At 42.5% G+C, this 22,227-nt stretch overlaps 1 pseudogene; it reads right to left on the bottom strand.

The window, feature by feature from the left end:
* Positions 1–788: 788 nt before the first annotated feature.
* LOC126191805 (5S ribosomal RNA) lies at positions 789–906 on the bottom strand (annotated as a pseudogene).
* Between the last annotated feature and the right edge of the window lie 21,321 nt (positions 907–22,227).

The following is a 22,227-nucleotide window of genomic DNA, read 5'->3' as shown; positions in this document are numbered from 1 at the left end:
GTGCCACATGATCGTTGGAAGCCCGGTCTTCTTGCGACTGTCCATTCTCGTGACCACCGCTGCAAGCAATCGTATACAGAGGCTACATTCCTGTCATGTCTTTCTACAGCATCACAGAACGGACAGGAAGATTCTCATAGTCCCATTACACGATATCGTTTAAACTCAGTGTGGTGTTGATGAAGGTGTCTTCGTCGCCTTCAAGCAGGGTCGGCCCTGCTGTGCCAAACTTCATTTGTGCAGCGTGTGCGGGCCAGCGCTCGGCCTGCCACTCGACTTTGCTCGGTCTTCTTGGAAGTACCCAGAATACCGCGGTGTTTCATTGAGCAATGCGGCGCGCATTTTTCGGTCGGCACAACTCTCTTGCTCCGGCAGAATCGTGGCGTCATCGCTGTTTAACCCTCGCTATTTGTTCCTGGTGTGAAGAACATTCACAGGTCCAATGGCTGTTTGCACAAAAAGAGACACATTTTCGATCTATTGTCACAATCATTTAAAATTAATAGGAATGACAGAAGAGGGAGATGAGAAATCTCAGTTCACAAAAGCGACTAGTGCTGCTTATTTGCTACGAAACGTCATTATAGTACACTCTGTCTTAAGGCCACGAGTGGCCTACCGGGACCATCCGACCGCCGTGTCATCCTTGGTGGAGGATGCGGATAGGAGGGGCGTGAGGTCAGCACACCGCTCTCCCGGTCGTAAGATGGTATTTTTGACCGAAGCCGCTACCATTCGGTCGAGTAGCTCCTCAATTGGCATCACGAGGCTGAGTGCACCCCGAAAAATGGAAACAGCGCATGGCGGCCTGGATGGTCACCCATCCAAGTGCCGACCACGCCCGACAGCGCTTAACTTCGGTGATCTCACGGGAACCGGCGTATCCACTGCGGCAAGACCGTTGCCAACGTCGTTATAGTACCATGCAAAAAGAATTTAAACTTTCAGATGACAACGGAAGAGCAAAAAATTACAACGATCGATGTATGGGATTTTCTGATCTACACATATGAAAGCATTTTGTTCTAAGTTTGCAGGCATGGAGCACTTGAAGAAACTGGTGGTACAAATAGTAAAATTTCTGAAGTCGCAACCCATTAATCGATTTCAGCTGCAACCGTTTTCAGTCAAAACTGACAAAGAGTATGGAGACTTCATATATTACTGCAAAGTGAACTGGTTAAATTAAGGGGCATGCCTGGAACGATTTTTCAGTTTAAATCTCGCTATTGTTGAATTTGTGAAGGAAAAAGGAGCGCAAAAACGAAAATTAGAACATTCAGTATGGACTGCAGACTTCGTATTTTAAGAGGTCTTTGTTGCACACTACCGACTGTAAGATACTGCAATGTAAATTATTTCTGATTTGATGAGGATACATTTAAAAAGAAAACCGCGTTGTAGAAGGGACACATTCTGACAAACACAATCCATTTCCCTAAGCTCACTGGCACCAAAGAAAACTTGACGCCTGAAGAATTCATTGAGGCATTGAAAGCATTACAACGACAGGTTTATAAAGATTTTGATGACATTGTCAATCTTACCTCTGTTTTCGAGCTGTTTCCTAGATCGTTTGCCGTTTCAGTTGAAAGCACCTATGTGCATGTGCGGATGCAACTGATTGACCTACAAGGTAATTCCATTTTTAATTAAAAATATTTTTACGTTAAAACTGTGCAGGACATCTACATTGCTTTTCTCAGGTAGATTTTCCGTCTCCATAATGAAGTTGCAAAAGTGCTACAATATTTCGAGCAACATATTTGTGTGAAAGGCCTTTTTCTGATTATGAAACTAAATACACTCAGTCGCAAAAGTGTTCGGACAGTGGGAAGTTTCACAATGAGTACTCGAGAAACACTGACTATGAAACCCAAACATATTTATTAGCAATATATATGCGTGACAACATTAATTACAAAAGAATTATTATATTATTTCGTTTCCAAAACATAAATAACAAAAAAATTAACAACAAAAATGAAACATCCTGCACACCCTGCTGCTACAAAAGTATTCGGACACTGTCCAATAAATGTTCATAAGTTGTACGACGAAAATGTCAATACCTTGTGGGTCCACCTTTCATTTTCAATACCTCCTCTAATCTACTAGGCATACTTTCCACGAGTTTTTTGGTGAAAGCTGGGCCTATATTTGTCCATTCTTGGCGCAGTTTCTCTTTGAAGGTCTCCTTCGTATAGATGTTGTCCGCGCGGAGGGTCCGTTTCAATGTATCCCACAAATGTTTGACTGGGTTAAGGTCTGGTGATTGGGGAGGGGGGTGCAGTACTTTCGGGCAACTGAAGCGCAACCACATTTGTACAATATGCGCGGTACGTTTGGGATCATTATCCTGATAAAAATGAAAGTTGTTCGCAATACCTAGATGTGGTGCACTGTGCTTCAAATGTCCTCACAGTACATTCAAATACGTTTCCTTGTTCATCGTATCATCAATAAACACTAAATCACCCACACCATTGCCGGACATGCATCCCCACACCATGATGCTCCCACCTCCAAACTTTACTGTTGATCTGAAGTTCCTGGGAGTCAGCTCTTCATTGGTCTTTCGCCACACGTTTGCCTTTCCGTCGCTTTGCCATAATGTAAATTTACATTCGTCGCAAAATATCACCCGATTCCACCAAGCCTGGTCGTATTCGGCGTATTCCCTCGCAAACTGCATACGTTTCTTCTGGTTCACTGCATTTATGAATGGCTTTCGCCGTGCCACTCGACCATGGTACTGCGATCGTCGTCAGTACTCTCCGCACGGTTTCAGGATGAACTTTTATACCAAGGTCTCCCTCCAACTCACTTGCAATTCGTGTGGCAGATATTTTCGGATTCTGTTGTACCTTTCGCTCAATTACACGTTCATCTCTCTGTGAAAATGCCCACGCCCTTCGTGTACCGCAACGGCATTCCAATCGGTCTTCTTTCTCGAACCGTTTGATAATGTCGTGAACCGTACTTTTCTTGATGTTCACTATTGCGGCAATTTCCCTGCAGGTTTTCCCCTTCGCGTGATGATAAACGAACAAATTGCCTTTGCTCGAACGTAGAACACTCCCCTCTGCGTCCCATCGTCGACCTGCACAGGCTCGCGATACGTGTTTACTAATCATCGCTATCGTCTCGCGGAAATGTCGGAGACACTGCAGTCGCTTCACCCTCTGTGAGTGTCGGAATGAACTATTCTCTTTCGAACCAATAACAACGTTTCAATAAAATTACGTTCTTCCACGAGGAGAACATTCGAACATGTATACAAAATAACATGAAGTAACTATAACAAATTCTACATTGGCCAAACAGGAAGAAATTTTAACGCCACATATAAAGAACACAGCCAGAATAATCGGTCCAGCTTCTTTACACATTTGAAAAATCAAAATACTGCTGATGATTTCACCCGTTGTCTTTGAGCATTGACGCCAAACCTAAGGAAAAGACGATTATAAGGACAATCTTTGAAGACAGTTGATTCGTAGACAAACTAATATAGCATACGATAAAATTAAAGCCACAGTTCACGCGATTTATTACTTAGCCACGAATTATATCGAAAAGAATTGAAGCTAAAGAAAATCAGTTAGACCAGAAAAAGAGAAATATACATGCCTGAAATAAATTACTATCGTAATTTATGTGAGTAAGAAAAGCACTGAGAACTTTTAAATCCATTATAGTATAGCGGATAGTAAAATCGTAACATCGCGAAATAGCGTTAATTTTTAATAATAATTATTGAATGTAACGGCATTACGGTGGGAAACTGGGAGGAATTTGGACGGGAAAATAAAATAAATAATAACATATATGAAACATAAAAAGAACAATGTTATGAAATGTGGGGAAACCGACAGACAAATGCTAAAAGCAAAGCCAGTACACAAGTAACGAAAATTCACAAAAAGTAACATACGAGGCCTGTTCAGAAAGTAAGCTCCGATTGATTGCCAAATTGAAACCACAGTGAACATCAGAAATGTTTTACTTGTAACAATTAGCTACACCTTTCAGCTACTTCTCTACGTAGTCGCCGTTCTGACTTAGACTTTTGTCATAGCGTTGTACCAACTTTTCAATAGCCTCATCATAGAAGGCAGCCGCCAGTGCTTTCCGCCAATTCTCCACGCTGGCCTACACCTCGTTGTCTGTGTCAAAATGTTGTCTTCAAAGACAGCGGTTCATGTGACCAGAGATGAAACTCAGGGGGAGAAAATTGCGGACTGTATTGTGGGTAATCTCACATTTCCATTTGAAAACGATGCAGGAGCATCTTCATTGCCCCTGCAGAATGCGGCTGAGAATTGTCTTGAAGAAGAAACAGCACGACAGTTATGTAATGTTAGCTGCATAGCTTCAGGCGCAATTTCTCACCAGGCCCTCGTACTTGGCGGCAGACACTATTTTCTAGACATCTTTACGCACTCACTGCGAGCTCAGAAATGAGAAGAGCGACGTGATGCTAACTGGGGTTATACTAGACACACTACCCAACACATCTGTGCAAAGCTTTATCGGATTTTCATAGTCGTTTCCATTTCGCGACCGATCGGAGCTTACTTTCTGAACGCCCCTCGTATATTCGAATCGGTAGCCTGTATTAAGCTATATAGATCAGTTCTACTTGCCGATTCCATTCATTCCATGATTCATTATTTAGAGCACTGAAAAGTAACAGGATATCTGCATTTGTAATTTCTCTCTAAACTACTGAAAGAAGTAACAAATATTGGAATCGGTAACTAGAATTGACAAGTATAGGTTAATTCCAGCTACCAGTTCCCACCATTTCACCGTTCGTTATTTAGACCGTTTTTGGAACAAATGAGAACACTACAGTGTTATAGGATTTCTGCATTTGGTATTGCTCTCTTCATTACAATGAAAAAAAAAATCTTGGAATCGCTACCTGCAATATTTGTTACTTTTTCAAAAATGGCTCACATGGCTCTGAGCACTATGCGTCTCAATTTCTGAGGTCATCAATCGCCTAGAACTTAGAACTAATTAAACCTAACTAATCTAAGGACATCACACACACCCATGCCCGAGGCAAGATTCGAACCTGCGACTGTAGCGGTCGCGCAGTTCCAGACTGTAGCACCTAGAACCGCTCGGCCACCCCCAGTCAAAACGTAACGTATTGTTTTCAGTATACTTGCGTACGGTCATTTAGCATCTAATCCAAACATTGGCAGTTATTAGACAGTTCACTAACGACGTAATATGAACGTCGCATCATTCTAGACATAAGTACAATATAATCACTCTAACATAAATGACATTCATGTTTATGCAAGGTCTTAAAAAAAGTACTTGACAATGGCGCTTATTGTCGAAACAGTCTGTCGTTAATAAAAATTAATTATTATAAGCAACTATTCTGGTGCATATTTGTAAGAGATGAAAACAAAAGTATGAAAAAAATCAGTTGCAGTTAAACTTTAATGAGCTTCATTATCACACTGTAGACGGATATCACGTCGTTGTAAAGTGTAAATAACATTGGGAACAAACTTCGTTTTCGATTGCTTCTTCTAGGCCACCGTCTTCTCTCATGATTCAATTTGAAGCTCTATAATCTCATTGTCGAAGGTTGGTGGAACTGTTCTTTCTGTACTTGTAAACATCATTCAAGGCGGCTGTTGTAAACTCGGAATCACCGTATGTTCTTTTCTTTTTGCGATCGGTAGCAGCAGAACTTGGTAGAGTTGTTCCAGTCTCTCGATATTTCTTTCCCGACTACGGAACGGAACACATAGAGATTTGAGCGTCTTGTTGTTGTTGTTGTGGTCTTCAGTCCTGAGACTGGTTTGATGCAGCTCTCCATGCTACTCTATTCTGTGCAAGCTTCTTCATCACCCAGTACCTACTGCAACCTACATCCTTCTGAATCTGCTTAGTGTATTGATCTCTTGGTCTCCCTCTACGATTTTTACCCTCCACGCTGCCCTCCAATGCTAAATTTGTGATCCCTTGATGTCTCAAAACATGTCCTACCAACCGATCCCTTCTTCTAGTCAAGTTGTGCCGCAAACTTCTCTTCTCCCCAATCCTATTCAATACCTCCTCATTAGTTACGTGATCTACCCACCTTATCTTCAGCATTCTTCTGTAGCACCACATTTCGAAAGCTTCTATTCTCTTCTTGTCCAAACTGGTTATCGTCCATGTTTCACTTCCATACATGGCTACACTCCATACAAATACTTTCAGAAACGACTTCCTGACACTTAAATCTATACTCGATGTTAACAAATTTCTCTTCTTCAGAAACGATTTCCTTGCCATTGCCAGTCTACATTTTATATCCTCTCTACTTCGACCATCATCAGTTATTTTACTCCCTAAATAGCAAAACTCCTTTACTACTTTAAGTGTCTCATTTCCTAATCTAATCCCCTCAGCATCACCCGATTTAATTTGACTATATTCCATTATCCTCGTTTTGCTTTTGTTGATGTTCATCTTATATCCTCCTTTCAAGACACTGTCCATTCCGTTCAACTGCTCTTCCAAGTCCTTTGCTGTCTCTGACAGAATTACAATGTCATCGGCGAACCTCAAAGTTTTTACTTCTTCTCCATGAATTTTAATACCTACTCCGAATTTTTCTTTTGTTTCCTTTACTGCTTGCTCAATATACAGATTGAATAACATCGGGGAGAGGCTACAACCCTGTCTCACTCCTTTCCCAACCACTGCTTCCCTTTCATGCCCCTCGACTCTTATAACTGCCATCTGGTTTCTGTACAAATTGTAAATAGCCTTTCGCTCCTTGTATTTTACCCCTGCCACCTTACAAGAAACATTTTCACCCACAACCAATTGTGATAGCGCAGCGATTAACGCTCTGGACTGGCAGTCCGAAAAATAGCGGTTGAAAGGCTATGTGTTGACATATCCATACAAATTGTTACTTATTTTAATTGTGAGTCACTGATACTGTAGTCATAGGACACTACATTTTTCCATTTTGTGAGGGCCAAAATTTTATTTTTCCGAAAATTTAAAGCAGGTGGTCAATCTTAGAGCCACTTGAAAATTTTATCAACATGTGGCTGAAAACGTGCGCAGTTCTTTTCAGACATTACTTCATTGCAGATAACTGCATATTTGCAAAAAGTCTGTGGTGTTGTCAGAATTGTCTGCAGGGTAAGTGATATACAACATGAACAACAACAGTCCAAACACACTTCCATGGGGTACGTCTGAAGTTACTTTTACATCTGTCGACGACTCTCCACGACAACATTTTGTGTCCTCTCTACCAAGAAATACTGAACCCAGTCACAAATTTCGTTCGATACGCCACACCATCGCACATTCGTTAATAAGTGGGTGTGCGGTACTGTGTCAAATCCCGTTAAGAAGACAAGAAATACTATATCTACCTGAGTACCTTGGATCATCGCTTTCGGAAAATCGTGTGAGCAAAGTGCAAGTTGAGTTTCACATGGTTGGTGGTTACGAGTCCACGTTGGCTGGCATACAGGAGGTAATTCTGATCGAGATACCTCATTGCGTTTGATCTCTTAATACGTTCTCCTATGACAGATGGCTGTCTGGTTACTGGATGGTAGCTTTCCGGATGACGTCTGCTAACATTATTGTAGAAAGGTGTGACCTGTGCACTCTTCCAACTACAGGAAACAGTTTTTTTTCGTGAGCTTTCGCCTCTTTCAAACAGGGCTATCTCAGCTACAAACTCAGTATAGAATCTAATGGGAATTCCATTGGTTACTGAGCTCTGTTCAGCTTAAGCGATTTCAGCTGTTTCCCAACGCCACTGTCACTAAAACCTATTTCACTCGCCTCTGTGTGTTGTGAGAACTAAACTGGGGCAGTACTCCTGAATTTTCCTTTGTAATGGAATGTTCGAAAAAGAATTTAAGTTTTTTTTTTATTTTTCTTTCCTACCATCAATTTCAGTTTCTCTGTAATTCATGAGTGTCTGGGTGAGGACATAAGTACCACTAATATATGATCAAAATTTCTTTGGTGAGAGTTTATACGATGATGTTTTGCTACATTGGTCGTTGAAGGATTCATGCAACCCTGTCTTGTTAGCCAAATGCATGTCACTGAGCACTTCTCTGACTGTAAGCCTACGTTTTGTTCCAAGCCACTGTGCAGTAGTCCATGATTTCCTTAGAAAGTTTCTTTACAATGACCGAATATCATCGAGGGTCCCTCAAATCTCTAGATGTTAGGTACATCTCTCTTCAGTGCATGGCCAGCTGTTCTGAGCCATATTTCTCCTGTCCAGAGTAAAATGTTTCAATTTTTTCTTTGAGATACGACACTGCTGCCTCTTAAGTCTGCGGACCATATAAAAGTTTCTACCTATTTTAGTTCCTCTTTGTACTATGGTAATCTTTGTTGCTGCGACAGACGAATGGTCAATCACGCCACTTTCAACGTGGACATTCGCAAAGAGGTTGGATCAGTTTGTTGCCATTAGATCCAATACATTTCCATCATGAATGGGTTCCCTTCTATCTTTTCTAGGTAAAGGCTTTTGATATTGTTTCACAACAAGTCTCGTCACGACCACCAAGTACAAAATTTTAATTATTCCAATGGAATGTTGATTTTGACAGTGTGAGTGGGGAACATCCGTACTGCCAATGGAGATTTTCTCACTCTGACAGGAAACAAAAGTTGTCAATAACACAGAGTTCTGTATTAATCCATCAGTTATCATTGGGAAATAATTACTTGTGGTGTTCCACGAGGTCCCGTCTTAGGGCCATTACTTTTTTTGTGTTTATATATGACCTCTCGTCACAAAGGAGACGCCTAATTTGGTTTGTTTGCAGAAGATGCAAACACTGCAAAATTATAAAATCAAGCACAGTTGTAGAAAGCCATTTTTTAAAAATTTTATAAACTCTGAACATAGGTCATAGCCATTTCCTTGTCGCTAAAGTTTGAAAAGACGTAATGTATACAGCTGAGTTCAGAATTTGTAAGTATATGTCCAAAACATGTCAAGCAGATAGAAAGGTAAAATTCTTGAAATTAAAATTTGATAATTCGTCACGGAACTGCTGAAGCACCTAAAGAATTTTTTTCAGTGCATATGATGCCGAAAATAAAAAAAAACTAGAGTAGTTATCATACGCTCATCCGTTAGTGCCATGTGGGATGCTTTTTTCGGGTAACTCATAAAGTTAAGCTAAAGTGTTCCGAATTCAAAATTGTGTAACTATTTACTTGTGGTATGGAAAAGAGAACGATCTGCTGAGGCCCGTTCAGGGAACTACGGATATTAGCTACTCCTTCCTGATATATTTATTCCTTACTGAAATTTGTCGTATGTAATACATCTCTTTATCAAACCAACAGCTCAGTTCATGGACTCAATATCAGAAAGAAGACTAATCTTCACAATATTCACACCATTCACTTACTTGGGTCCAGAAAGGCGGCCACTATTCAGGGACAAATTTTCAATAACTTGTCAGCACCAAACGTTTAACTTCTAATTCAGTTTAACAGGAGCCTAAAGAATGGTTCACAGTTCCTGAGCCATTTATGAATTTCTTATCAGAATCGATTGATGTATGTGTTATTAATAATATCAAGTAACTGGGGTTTCAAGCAAATCTGATTTCTGCATGTCCTCAGTGGAATAATATTATAAGTTTAAATAAGTATCATAAACTGATTTTCACTTCGATGATTCGTAGTTGCAATAGCCAAGGAATTATCATATGCACCTCAGCATATTGCACATTTGTTACATGGCAAAGCGATCCATATAGTCGGAATAGCGGATCAATCGTGGTAGCGTGACTAGGTACAACTACGATCCAGTTAAAGTAGTGCACATCGCTGCCAGACAATGGACGCTTATTGATAACAAAATTAAATTTACTGACAATAAGAAAGAGACAGCGGTGGCAGTGCAGATGGGAAAGGTGACGGGATGTACAAGTATAACGAAACAGCTGACCAAGTCGATTGTGTTACAGCTATGGCATAAACGACTTGATGCTGAGATGAATGGAACTGTAGTATGTCTTCGACAGAAGAGGCAGAGTAAATCACCTATAACTTTCACCTCAAATACTGCGGAAATGGAAAGCGCTATTGATGTGCGGCTTTCACAGAATGGTTAGTAGTCAGAGGCTCATATTGTCAGCCAATCAACAGACTGTAATAAAACGTAGAAAGTGTATTGTATGTGCAAATATCCGCTTTTTAAATGGTTCAGTGTCTATCGACATAAACAAACTGAAAGTAGGATAAATGAAATGAAATGATCATGTGGGATTGATGACCGGGAAGTCCCGTCCGGGGAAATTCGGCCACCGGGTTGAAAGTCTTATTTCAGATGACGCCACATTGGGCGACTTGCGCGTCGGTGGTGATGATGAGGACAACACAACGCCCAGTCCACGAGCGGAGAAAACCCGGGCCCGCTGCATACTCAGCTAAACAGACGGACAAAATCAGGATAATGTGAATGCAGTGACGTTTGTTGTAAGATTCTAGAGCGAGTCGTCTACGAGATATATTTTGTACAATACCTGTGGTAGCACACACTAAAAAACAACACAAATGCTTACACTAGTTATGTGGATTGTGGCCATAACGAGACAACTGACCATCACAGGTTGTGTTCAAAATGACCACCGGCAGCGGCAATACATGCTTCCAGTCTGGTATGGAACGACTGCTGCACATGGCCTGGCACTACAGCGGAGATGTCCTAGCAGGCTGCAGTAACACATCGTTGCATATCATCGGGAGTAGTTGGTATGTCCTTGCAGACAGCTTCTTTCAGCTTAGCCCACAGAAAAAAAAGGGTCAACAGGCGTGAAATCCGGGGAAGTGGCCGGCCAAGGTGTAAGTCCTCTGCGTCGAGTCCAACGGTTTGGAAACAGTTCGTGAAGACATGCTGTAGTACGTCGTGTACTATGGGCTGGACAGCCATAATCTTGGTACCACAGCTTCCTCCTAGTCTGCAGAGCAACATCTTCTAGCATCGATGGAAGATTGTCTGTAATGAAACAGCGATACTTGTGTGCGTTCACTGTTGCGTTTATGAAAAACGGACCTATGAGCTGATTGTTCACTATTCCACACCACACACCTATACTCCGTGGACGGTAACGTTCTACCCGACGAAGCCAACAGGGATTGACAACAGAAAAATTGTGTATATTTCGGTGATTTACCTGGAAATGATTGGTAACTATGGTTTCATCACTAAACAAGGTACGTGATACATCTGGAGTGTGCTGTCTTAGTTCCCACGTACAGAAGTTCACGCGATTCTCGTAATCGTTTTCATACTGCTCTTGATGGTGAGAGATGTAATAGGGATGGAACCTATGTTGAAGAAGAATGCGTAGAAGACTTGACTCAAGCGATTGTGCTCGAGCTAACTGCGGATAAACTGCAACGGGAGCAAGAGCATTAATTTCACCCTCTTCTATCGTCATTTGATTCCTTCTGTTGCGTTGTCTAGGTGTTACACAACCACTTTCACGTAACCGGTTCAAGAAGTTGATAAATAACTGCCGGATTTGTTGACGTTTATTGGGATATCTTGCCGCGTACGTCGTACAAGAACGAACTGCATTCTTGCTACACTCTGCGTATACCATGAGCATGTCGGCTTTTTCTGTATTGGTAATTCCCATAGTCCACTCAAGGCGTACTGTTTGAACTGTCAGCCACTACCTGACTAGCAACTAGTAATGCACTTACGGAACACACAAGCATACTGTAAACGAGCATAACACCGTACCAGCAACTATGTACGCTGAATAGTACAAACAAGTGTCGGTATGGAAACTCTACAAAATACCAGATCTCGTAAACGACTCGCACTACAATTCTGCAACAAACACCACTGATATTCTAATTTACCCTACTTTTAGTCTGTTAATGGCAATAGAGATTGTCCCATTTAAAAAAAGTACATGTTTGCACAAAAAATAAACTTTCTAAGTGTTATTGCAATGTTGATTCGCTAACAATACGGACCACTGACTACCAAACCATTTTGTGAAAACCTCATATCAATAACACTTGTCATTTCCGCAATATTTGTGGGCAAGTTTTAGGTGATTCACCACCCTGCATATGTTTTTGTGATGTGGATGAATAAGTTATTCAGTAGTACTTTCTATGCTATAATTAACAGTACTAGGAAATACCATCTCTGCTAGACCTCCACAGCTTGCATCGTTTAGGACTGGATTTCGAAGCTAGCAGAGAAACTGTGACAAGTATTGGGCATCGGGTCAGGAATAGGGATCGGAGGCTTATACCTACATACATACTCCGCAAGCCACCGTATGGTGGGTGGCGCAGGGTATCCTGTGCCACTACCACCCGTTTCCTTTCCTATTCCTCTCGCAAATATAGCGAGGGAAAAACGTCAGTCTATATGCCTCTGTATGAGCCCTACTTTCTTCGTTGTTCTTACACGCACTGTATGTTGGCGATAGTATAATCGATTGGCAGTCAGCTTCAGATGCCGGTTCCCTAAATTTTCTCAGTAGTGTTCCTCGAGAAGAACGCCGCCTTCTATTCAGGCATTCGAATTAGAGTTCCCGATGCATCTCCATAACCCATACGTGTTACTCGAACCTATCGGTAACGAATCTAGCAGCCCTCCTCTGAATTGCTTTGATATCTTCCTTCAATCTGACCTTGCACAGATTCCAAATACTTGAGCGGTACTCAAGACTGGGTCGCACTAACGCCCTATTTAGGGTCTCTTTTACAGGTGAACAACACTTTCCTAAAATTCTCGCAATAAACCGAAGTCGAGCACAGTTCTCACATGCTCGTTCCACTTCATATCGCTCTGCAACGTTAAGCCCAGATATTTAAACGACTTGACTGTGTCACTCAGGACATTAGTAATACTACATCCGAACATTACAGATTTGTTCTTCCTACTTACCCTCATTAACTTACATTTTCCTTCATTTAGGGCTAGCTGCCATTCATCACATAACTGAAATGTCAGGTATCTTTCTACAGTCACTCAACTTCGACGCCTTACCGTACAACACAGCACCATCAGCAAATAACTGCAAATTGCTGCCACACTGTCCGCCAAATCATTTACGTATACAGAGAACAACAGCGGTCTATCACACTTCCCTGGGGCACTCCTGACGATACCCTTGTCTCTGATGAACACTCCCCTTCGAGGGCAACATACTGGGTTCTTTTACTTAAGAAGTTTTCAAGCCACCCACATATCTGAGAAGTTATATGCTCGTACCTTCGTTAACAGCCTGCAATGGGGCACCGTCTCAAATGCTTTTCGGAAGTCTAGAAATGCGGAATCTGCCTGTTATCCTTCCTCCATTGCTCGCAGTATATCATGTGATAAAAGGACAAGATGAGTTTCGGACGAGCGGTGCTTTCTAAAACCATGCTGATTCGTGGACATAAGCTTCTCACCCAAAATGTTTATTATATTCGAACTGGGAATATGTTCAAGGATTCTGCAGCAAACCGAAGCTACGGATATTGTTTTATCATTTTGCCGGTCCGTTCTATTATCCGGACTTGGTGAATTATCTACTTTCAACTCCTTCAGTTTTTCTCTATGCCAAGGATCCTTATTTATAAGTCTTCCACATGGTAGTCTGGCCGATTGTCAAATGAAGGCATGTTTGTACGGTTTTCTTGTGCGAACGATTTCTTGAACGTTAAATTTAAAACTTCTGCTTTCGTTTTATTGTCTTCATCTGCCACACCAGACCAGTCAACAAGGAACTGAGTGTAAGCTTTAGAATCGCTTACCGATTTTACGTAAGATCAGAATTTTCCCGGGTTCTATGCCAGATCTTTTGCTAAGGTGTGACGGTGGTAGTTGTTGTATGCTTCGAGCATAGATGTTTTCATAGACGCACGAATTTCTACTAACCCTCGCTTGTCGTCATTTGTAGGTTCCTTTTTCAATTGATAGTGCAACAGCCTCTGCTTCCTTAGCATCCTCGGAATTTCGTTATTAAACTGTGGTGGGCCTTTTGCATCCATTATCCGTTTACTAGGCATATAACTCTCTAGACCACGATTTACTGTCTGAATAAACTTTGCCCATAATTCCTCTACATCCATCTTACTTCTTGACTGATTTATTAACTTTCGTAATCATACTTGCTATAATGACATCACGATCTCCAGTCCCCGTTTCTACACTGACATTGTCGATAATCTCCGGACTATTTCTAGCTACAAGGTCTAAGATATTTCCACTGCGTGTGGGCTGCCGAGCTGGCTGCTCCAGGCAGTTTATAGAAAGCATATTCAAAAGTATTTCGCATGACTATGTCTATACCCCCCTCCCCCCTCTCCCCTCCCGCAATTAATCCATACACATCCCAGTCCATACTCGGTAGGTTTAACTCGCCTCCAACTAGTATTACATCATCTGGCTGTTTACGCGCTACCTACCGCAGACTTTCTTTGAATGACACTATGACTCTAAAACTGTCACAGCAGAATCGCGTGGCCAGTAAAACCATCCAACAATTAACTTGGTTCCACCTACCCCTGTTATATGTGACCAGATGACTGCACTGTCACGCTCAACGTCGACCTCAATGGAGGCAATAGCCGACCGCGGTGGTTTAGCGGTTCTAGGCGCGCAGTCCGGAACCGCGCGACTGCTACGGTCGCAGGTTCGAATCCTGCCTAGGGCATGGATGTGTGTGATGTCATTAGGTTAGTTAGGTTTAAGTAGTTCTAAGTTCTAGGGGACTGATGACCACATATGTTAAGTCCCATAGTGCTCAGAGCCATTTGATTTGGAGGCAATATTTATGCCAACTGCAAAGCACACTCCCCCTCCTATGACCTCAAATCGATGTTTCCGATATACGTTCCACGGATCACTAAGTACCTCAGAACTTACCACTTCACGTTTCCGACAGCTCCTGGTCTTAAGAATAATCTGCGAGAATTTCCCTGGAGGTCAGTAAATTCAGGAACTTTACTGCGATTACTTCGATAGTTAACTGATAAAATTATGACAGTCGAAGTGTCTTTTTCCTGAACGCCGTTTGACTTCCCTTGCTATCACCTCAAACTACTGCCTAGCCTAAAATGAACATCATGTGCAATTCAAAAGCACTCTGCTACCCGAATAGCTGCCTCCTTTGTGTAGTGCACTGCACCGCTGACTTAGCTTGGTGAGTCCTACAAATCCCTACACGATAACGCAGTCTAGAAATTTGCAGCCAAGACCGTCACAGAGTCGATGAAGCTTTTGGTGGAGACCCTCCACTCGAGTCCGCAGCTCGTGGTCGTGCGGTAGCGTTCTCGCTTACCGCGCCCGGGTTCCCGGTTTCGATTCCCGGCGGGGTCAGGGATTTTCTCTGCCTCTAGGGGACTGATGACCATAGATGTTAAGTCCGATAGTGCTCAGAGCCATTTGAACCCTCCACTCGACTCCAAACCACAGGACCCCGATCAACTCTGGGAACAATGCTGCAAATTACGAGCTCTGCTTGCACCCAGCGTGCGAGACGAGCAGTCTTCACCAGCTCTGCCAGCCGCCTGTACAAACTGATTGCCTCAGAATCATACGACAGGTATCATTGGTGCCGAGTGAGCCACATCATGCGCACGAATGCACCCTGCACGCTCGATAGCCGCAGGCAAAACCATGTCTATGATGAGCCCCCCCCTCCACCCCCCACCCTCTACCCTCCCTGCAGACATACCGAGTGTAAATTGGCTTTCTTTCCATCCCTGAACGCTATCTGCCTAAGGGGCTCCATAACGCCTCTAACACTGGAGATTCCAATAACTGGTAAACTCTCTCCCCGTGTGCCTGCTCGGACCCTGCTGAATGAGCGGCCACCTGTCCTCTCACAAGGTGAATGGGTGAGGCCAGGCTCCCATCCTTTACACTCGCCCTCCGCCTCAAGCGACGCGAGAGCGATACCACCCGCCACTCACTCTGAAGTGAGGGCGGACTCAGTGGGTCAGGTGCACTAGGAGGTGCCTCGGGAGCAGAACCCGTGGGCACCCTGAATGAAAACGGCTCGTGGATATCGTAACCTAGAGCCGTTTTCATTCGGTATATGTCGACGAGATGAAATTACTTATAATCTATTGGAATGATCGTAATGTGTTATATAACGGGTAAGTGTAATGTGTAAGTTCGCATGCTGGTATGCTGTGGTTCGTGAGTTCGAACCTACTAATAAAAAGAATTTTTTGCTTCTCTGTCTTTCTTTGTTCTTCCTCTACGTTCACTTTTGGTGATAGCTGACAATCGCTTTCATTGCAAGGTCTACTAAACAGATGCAAAGAGATAAAATGCAGTTAGTCTCTTATTCAATACACAGCATGTGCAGAAAACTTATTTATTATGTGATGATTTTAAATGGTTCAAATGGCTCTGAGCACTGTGCGACTTAACTTCTGAGGTTATCAGTCGCCTAGAACTTAGAACTAATTAAACCTAACTAACCTAAGGACATCACACACATCCATGCCCGAGGCAGGATTCGAACCTGCGACCGTAGCGGTCGCTCGGCTCCAGACTGTAGCTCCTAGAACCGCACGGCCACTCCGGCCTGCTGATTTTAAATGTTTAGAGTGATTGTCCTCTTAGAAATATCAGTAAGATAAACTGTTCCCGTACCATGACCATCATATGAGGGACACCTTATCACAGTAGCTTTTAATTTTCAATAAATTTAAGAGGAAACTTACGTCTTGAACATTTTACAGTATCTGCTTCACGTTTATAAATTTTGCGACTGTAACCAGCGTTTGATTCAAATTCGGCGGTGTCCACCCTTATTTTCGGTCATACACATCAACACACTTCGACGCAAACAAAAATAAAAAAAAATAATTATTTTACGATTATCATCGGATATATGACCCATAGCGCGTCAATCTGGCGCTAAGCACACACGATAACACAAAACTGGTAATATGGTTACCGCTATGAAGCATCATAGGCAAATTGACGTCGTCCGTTTATCGAGGATGAAGGTCTTGCACGAAGCTTCAACTATGTGAACGGTTTTTCTGTGAGATAGCTGGCGACTTAAGATACATTACCGTTCAATCCGTTATTCGACACCCACACTGATCCGTACCCTCCGCTTGAGACAGAAAAATGATCTCTCTACGAAATTTGTTTTTTAAATTGTGCCTCAATAAACGACTTATCACGTACGAATGAAAGGATACATTTTCAAAAATGACAAAGTACATTAGATTTTTTGTGGAAACGTGTGGTATAAAAATGGAAGGGACTAGTATGTTTGGACAAAACGAGGATTGAAACTTATTCTGCGAATAAATGCTGGCAAAGTAATATCTGAAGAATGTTGTCAAAAGAAAGTACCTGTCTGCATTTACTGGTTGTTATAAGCGGGGCACTGACACAAATAAGCGTAGCTTGTCGCAGGGCTGCACTGGCAAATTTAGTAGAGGGTAGCTGCAGTTGTTGCCTCCTCTTCCTGTTTCTCGAGCGTAAACTCGATGGCGGTGCCACACTAACCTGGTCTTCTCTTCGCTTTGCTGGGGAATACATAGTTTGTGACCAGTTTCTTCTTACTCGTACCACTTAAATGAAAACATGATTAAGATTTTTTAGCGCTTCGTCGAGGAGCATTACGCTAGGAATACGTGGAAGGGACATTAGCAGGTATCTTTTTCGTTGGTTTATGGCAGCTTCTGATTTCCTACCTATGAATCTAGGGAACTAACAGTATCCGTCTAATCTAAACGATCTCATGACGACAGTGTACAAGTTTTACATTATACGTGTTGTGCGTGTCCTATGCTGTCAACGCTGATACCATTTACCGTGTTTAAGAATCTTCAAGTTCACATGGCTTTGTGTTCCATCAATAGCGAGATGATTCTGAAAAGTGCCTATCTCGAAACTGATAGTCAGAAACAACTTATTTTTCTCGCTACCGAAGGCTACCTTGTTAGTTACATGTTTCATAGATCATTTGAACGATTCTTTACGATTAGTGTTAACATTAATGAGCACATTTTTTTAGTCCTACTCATGCGACTGCACTTAAAAACAAGTTTATTTTTACCGGCTACCATCTTTAAATAGAAATTCGTCACTGGATTACAAGGAGTTGTCCAGCAGAAATGAGGTCAAATTTAAAATTTGCTTTGCTACCTGTCAGACATTTTATGTTACTGGGCTTTTTGAGCCACCGACAGTTTTAATAATGAGTAATAAAGGTCATTTTTCGCTCTAGTACTGCAGGTATGGATCTGATTGTTCTTCTAACACTGTGATAAATTGTTTATGACGAATTTTATTAGCGGATCTATGTATTGTTACGGTGCAGTTAAAATACCTAGCTCCTTGACGTCCGTAGATGAAAACCGCACATTATTCTTATGCTTTTGACTAATCAATACTTTCTTTCTAAGTGGTAAGTTACCACTGAAAATTATTCCATAAGACATTATTGAGTGGAAATATGCAAAATACGGCTAATTCGTCTGTTTCCAACATTAGCAGTTATACGAAGAGCAAAGGTAGCTGCACTTAACTGTTTGAGAACTGTTCTTCCAGTTCAATAATTCATAAATACGTAAAACCAAAAATTTTGAGCGTTCTACCCTGTTTACTGTTACTAGACATTTCCTTTCCTCTTTCATTCGCAAATAGAGCGAGGGAAAAAACGACTATCTATATGTTTCTCTGAATTTTATCAGTAGTGTTTCGCGAAAAGAAAGTCATCTTCTCTCCTGGGATTTCTGTTTCACTTCACTAAGCTTCTCCGTAATACTCACGTGTTGAACGAATATACCGGTATCAAATCTAGCCGCTCGCCTCTAAATTGGTTCGATATCTTCCTTCAATCCGACTTGATGGACATCCCGAACAGTCGAGCAGCTCTCAATAATGGGCGGCAGTAGTGTTCTATGTACTACATTTTACTCAATTTCTTCAAATATGCCGAAGTTGGCCATCCGCCTTCCCCACTAATCCTTACATGTTCTTTCTGTTTAGTATTATTCTCCAACGTTACGCTTAGATACGTAATTAACATGACTCTGGCAACCAGCACAATACCTTTGCTGTATTAAAAAATTATGCCATTGTTTCTCCTACTTACCTACATTAACTTACATTTTTCTACAGTTAACAGCGGCAGATTGCCACTCACTCTGTCCGTCACATTGTTTATGTATACATAGTGTTTTTTTCCACCGTGTACAAACTCTAGGGATTGTTCGATGAGAGTAAACCGAACAAAAAAGGACTAATGAACTTATGTCCACAAATGATAGTTACATGCATGGTTTCCTCCTAGAGTGTGGTACTGTTCCTCATACGTCATGACCTAGCGCCCTCTCCTGCCATAGTAATTGCTAATATTGTGTCCGATTCTCTTGCTGACTCACCTTGTAGTGGACGTGATACAGCGTTGTACACAATGCTTACATATTCGAATCGAGAGCTTGCCGACATGGTGTTTACTTACAAAAAGACGAATGGCAACTGGCGGCCGGCAGCAAGGTTGTACCAGGAGACGTATGTCCGCTGACAACAACCACAGCATTCAATGTTTCCAACAGTGTTTAGTCCTTTGTCTGAGACAGAGCCGTTTCAGGAAGCAGAAAATCATGAAGAACGTATCCGAAATGTTCGGACACCAGATTTGGAGGAAGAAGTGATTAAGTACTGTGGAAGGCGACAGCCGTGTTAGTGCCAGGCAGCTGGCCTGCCAGTACACGGTAAGCCAGACGACCGTGTGGAATATTCCCCACGACAAGTGTTTCTGTCCTCATCACTTACAGCTTGTGCACGGCTTACCGGCGACGGACTTGCCACATCGGGAGCAGTTTTGTCACTGGTTTCCTCTCCAAGCAACCACGATTTTGGGATTCGTGTCATCTATCTCACTCGAAGATGAGGCCAGCTTTACGCGAAGTGGTATCTTCAACTTTCATAACAGTCCTCTGCAGGACAGTATGCATGGTACGGTGACAGCTGATCATCAGCATCGAAGCAGCCGGAATGTTTGGACCGGGCTAACTATTTTTGGTCCACCCTTCGTTCCACGTCCTCTAACCGGCCGGAACTATTGGCATTTCTTGCGGATGTATTTGCGCCCACTGCTGGAGGAAGTGCCTTTGATGATTTGTAGAGTTATGTGACTGCCGCAAGATGGTGCTTCAGCTCACTTTGCCGTTAACGGTCGGACACATCTCAGTTGTGTCTTCCGTGGTCGATGGATCGGACAAGGGGTCCAGCTGTATGGCCTACTCGTTCACCGCATCTCAACCCGAGCGATTTCTGGTTATGGGGCCATCTGAAAAGTATCGTGTATGCAGAGCCCATTTCAGATGTGGAGACACTGGAGCAGCGTATTCTTGCTGCCTCTGACACTGTTCGGGCGCAGCCTCGCCGATGTGAATGCGTGAGACAGAACATGCTACGGCGCGTACACGCATAAGTTGAGGCACATGGAAACCTTTTCAACACATACTGTAATCGTGTCTCCTTGGTACAGCTTGTACGAGTATTAGACCGCAGTCCCTGTAACAATGTATGATCGAATAAATGGTCTCTAGAATGGAAACCACGCATTTCCGGGCATAAGTTCATTAGACCTTTTTTGTTCCGTATCCTCTCATCGATCAATCTGTAGAGTTTGTACACGGTGGAAAAAATCATCCTGTATGGAGAATAACTCTTAGACTCGTTGCACGTCTTGTTTATTTTTCCTATCTTCGAGGCAAGAACTTAATCATTTGTTTAAAAAAACATCACAACAAATATTATTATACGACACATCTCGATGTACATTTTAGATTATTGGAGAAATAAATAGAGTACCTACTAAATGTACACAGTGTACACTTTTGCAGTCCCTTTCGAACTTATATTTAAAGTGCTACACAAGTGTTGGCGTTCAGGTATTCTACGAACACCTGAGAGTAACCAGTTATAAGTTCCCAGTAGGAACGAGATGTCGGTACTTTCAGCGTGCGCACGCAACGGATGGTGTGTTCGCGTTATCATTATCCCGCTGCCTCTGCTGATGAAGTGGCAGTTCCTTTGCTGACTGCACAGAAACCCACCGCTGCGTTTCCTGTATTTGTTTGTATCCGCTTCATGACAGGTTACATCGGCACAAAGAACTGACGCTTTCGAAATGGCGCAGTTGTTCGCTGCCTACGTTTTCGTCCCTTACGACGCCTTACAGAGTGAAGCTGTTTTTACATTATTATGTCTACAGAGTACGGTAATCACTCACAGACTGTAGAAACATGTCTGGGAACTAAGTCAAGATTTTGTACAATGTTTGTAACATTTAACAATGGTGTATGATGATATAACTTTTCTTTTATAACTGTCATTGCTTCTTCGACGTATGGTTTGAACAACACAGGAGAAACGTTGCATCTGTGCCTGGGAGGCCCTTTTCAATCCCATCACTTTTCTCTTAGATTTCCATTCTTATTGTTCCCTCTGGGTTCTTGAACGCAGTGGATGTAATTATGTATGAGCTGTGGGCCCATTGTGTTATAATTCTCACACTTATCTGCCCTTGGTATCTCCTCAATTGCGTGGATGATGTTTTCCCGGATGTCTAGTGGTATATCTACAGACTCATTGATCGTTCGGTTGCCGCTTCTCCGAATGATTTTAGAAACTTCGAAGGAATGTTACCTATACATTCTGCCTTATTTAATATTAAGATTTCCAAAGCGCTGTTAAAATCTAATAACGGACTCCCTATGTCTTCGATATCTACTCCCATTTCCTCTTCTGTCACGTTATCATACGTTCCTCCCACCGTAGGATAGTTCGAACACGACATAACTTGATCTTTACCCGAGACGTCGTTGGACGGTTGTTTTGAAGCGATATATGTTCAGAATACAACTCTGCCAACCTTTCAAAAAATGGCTCTGAGCACTATGGGGCTTAACATCTGAGGTCATCAATCCCCTAGAACTACTTAAATCTAACTAACCTAAGGACAGCACACACATCCATGCCCGAGGCAGGATTCGAACCTGCGATCGTAGCAGTCGCGTGGTTCCGGACTGAAGCGCCTAGAACCGCTCGGTCACAGTGGCCGGCCTGCCGACCTTTAATGTAAGCTTTTGAAGCCACAGCCGTCAGTTTTGTTCCATCTACGTTCTTAATGGTACTTACATGGCTGAGTGGAGCTGTTCGGGCCCTTGCCCCTCTGGGTAGCT

Source organism: Schistocerca nitens, chromosome 6, assembly GCF_023898315.1.
Source record: "Schistocerca nitens isolate TAMUIC-IGC-003100 chromosome 6, iqSchNite1.1, whole genome shotgun sequence".
NCBI lineage: Eukaryota > Metazoa > Arthropoda > Insecta > Orthoptera > Acrididae > Schistocerca > Schistocerca nitens.
The sequence above is the reverse complement of the archived record's forward strand: the minus strand, read 5'-3'. Positions and strand labels throughout refer to the sequence as shown.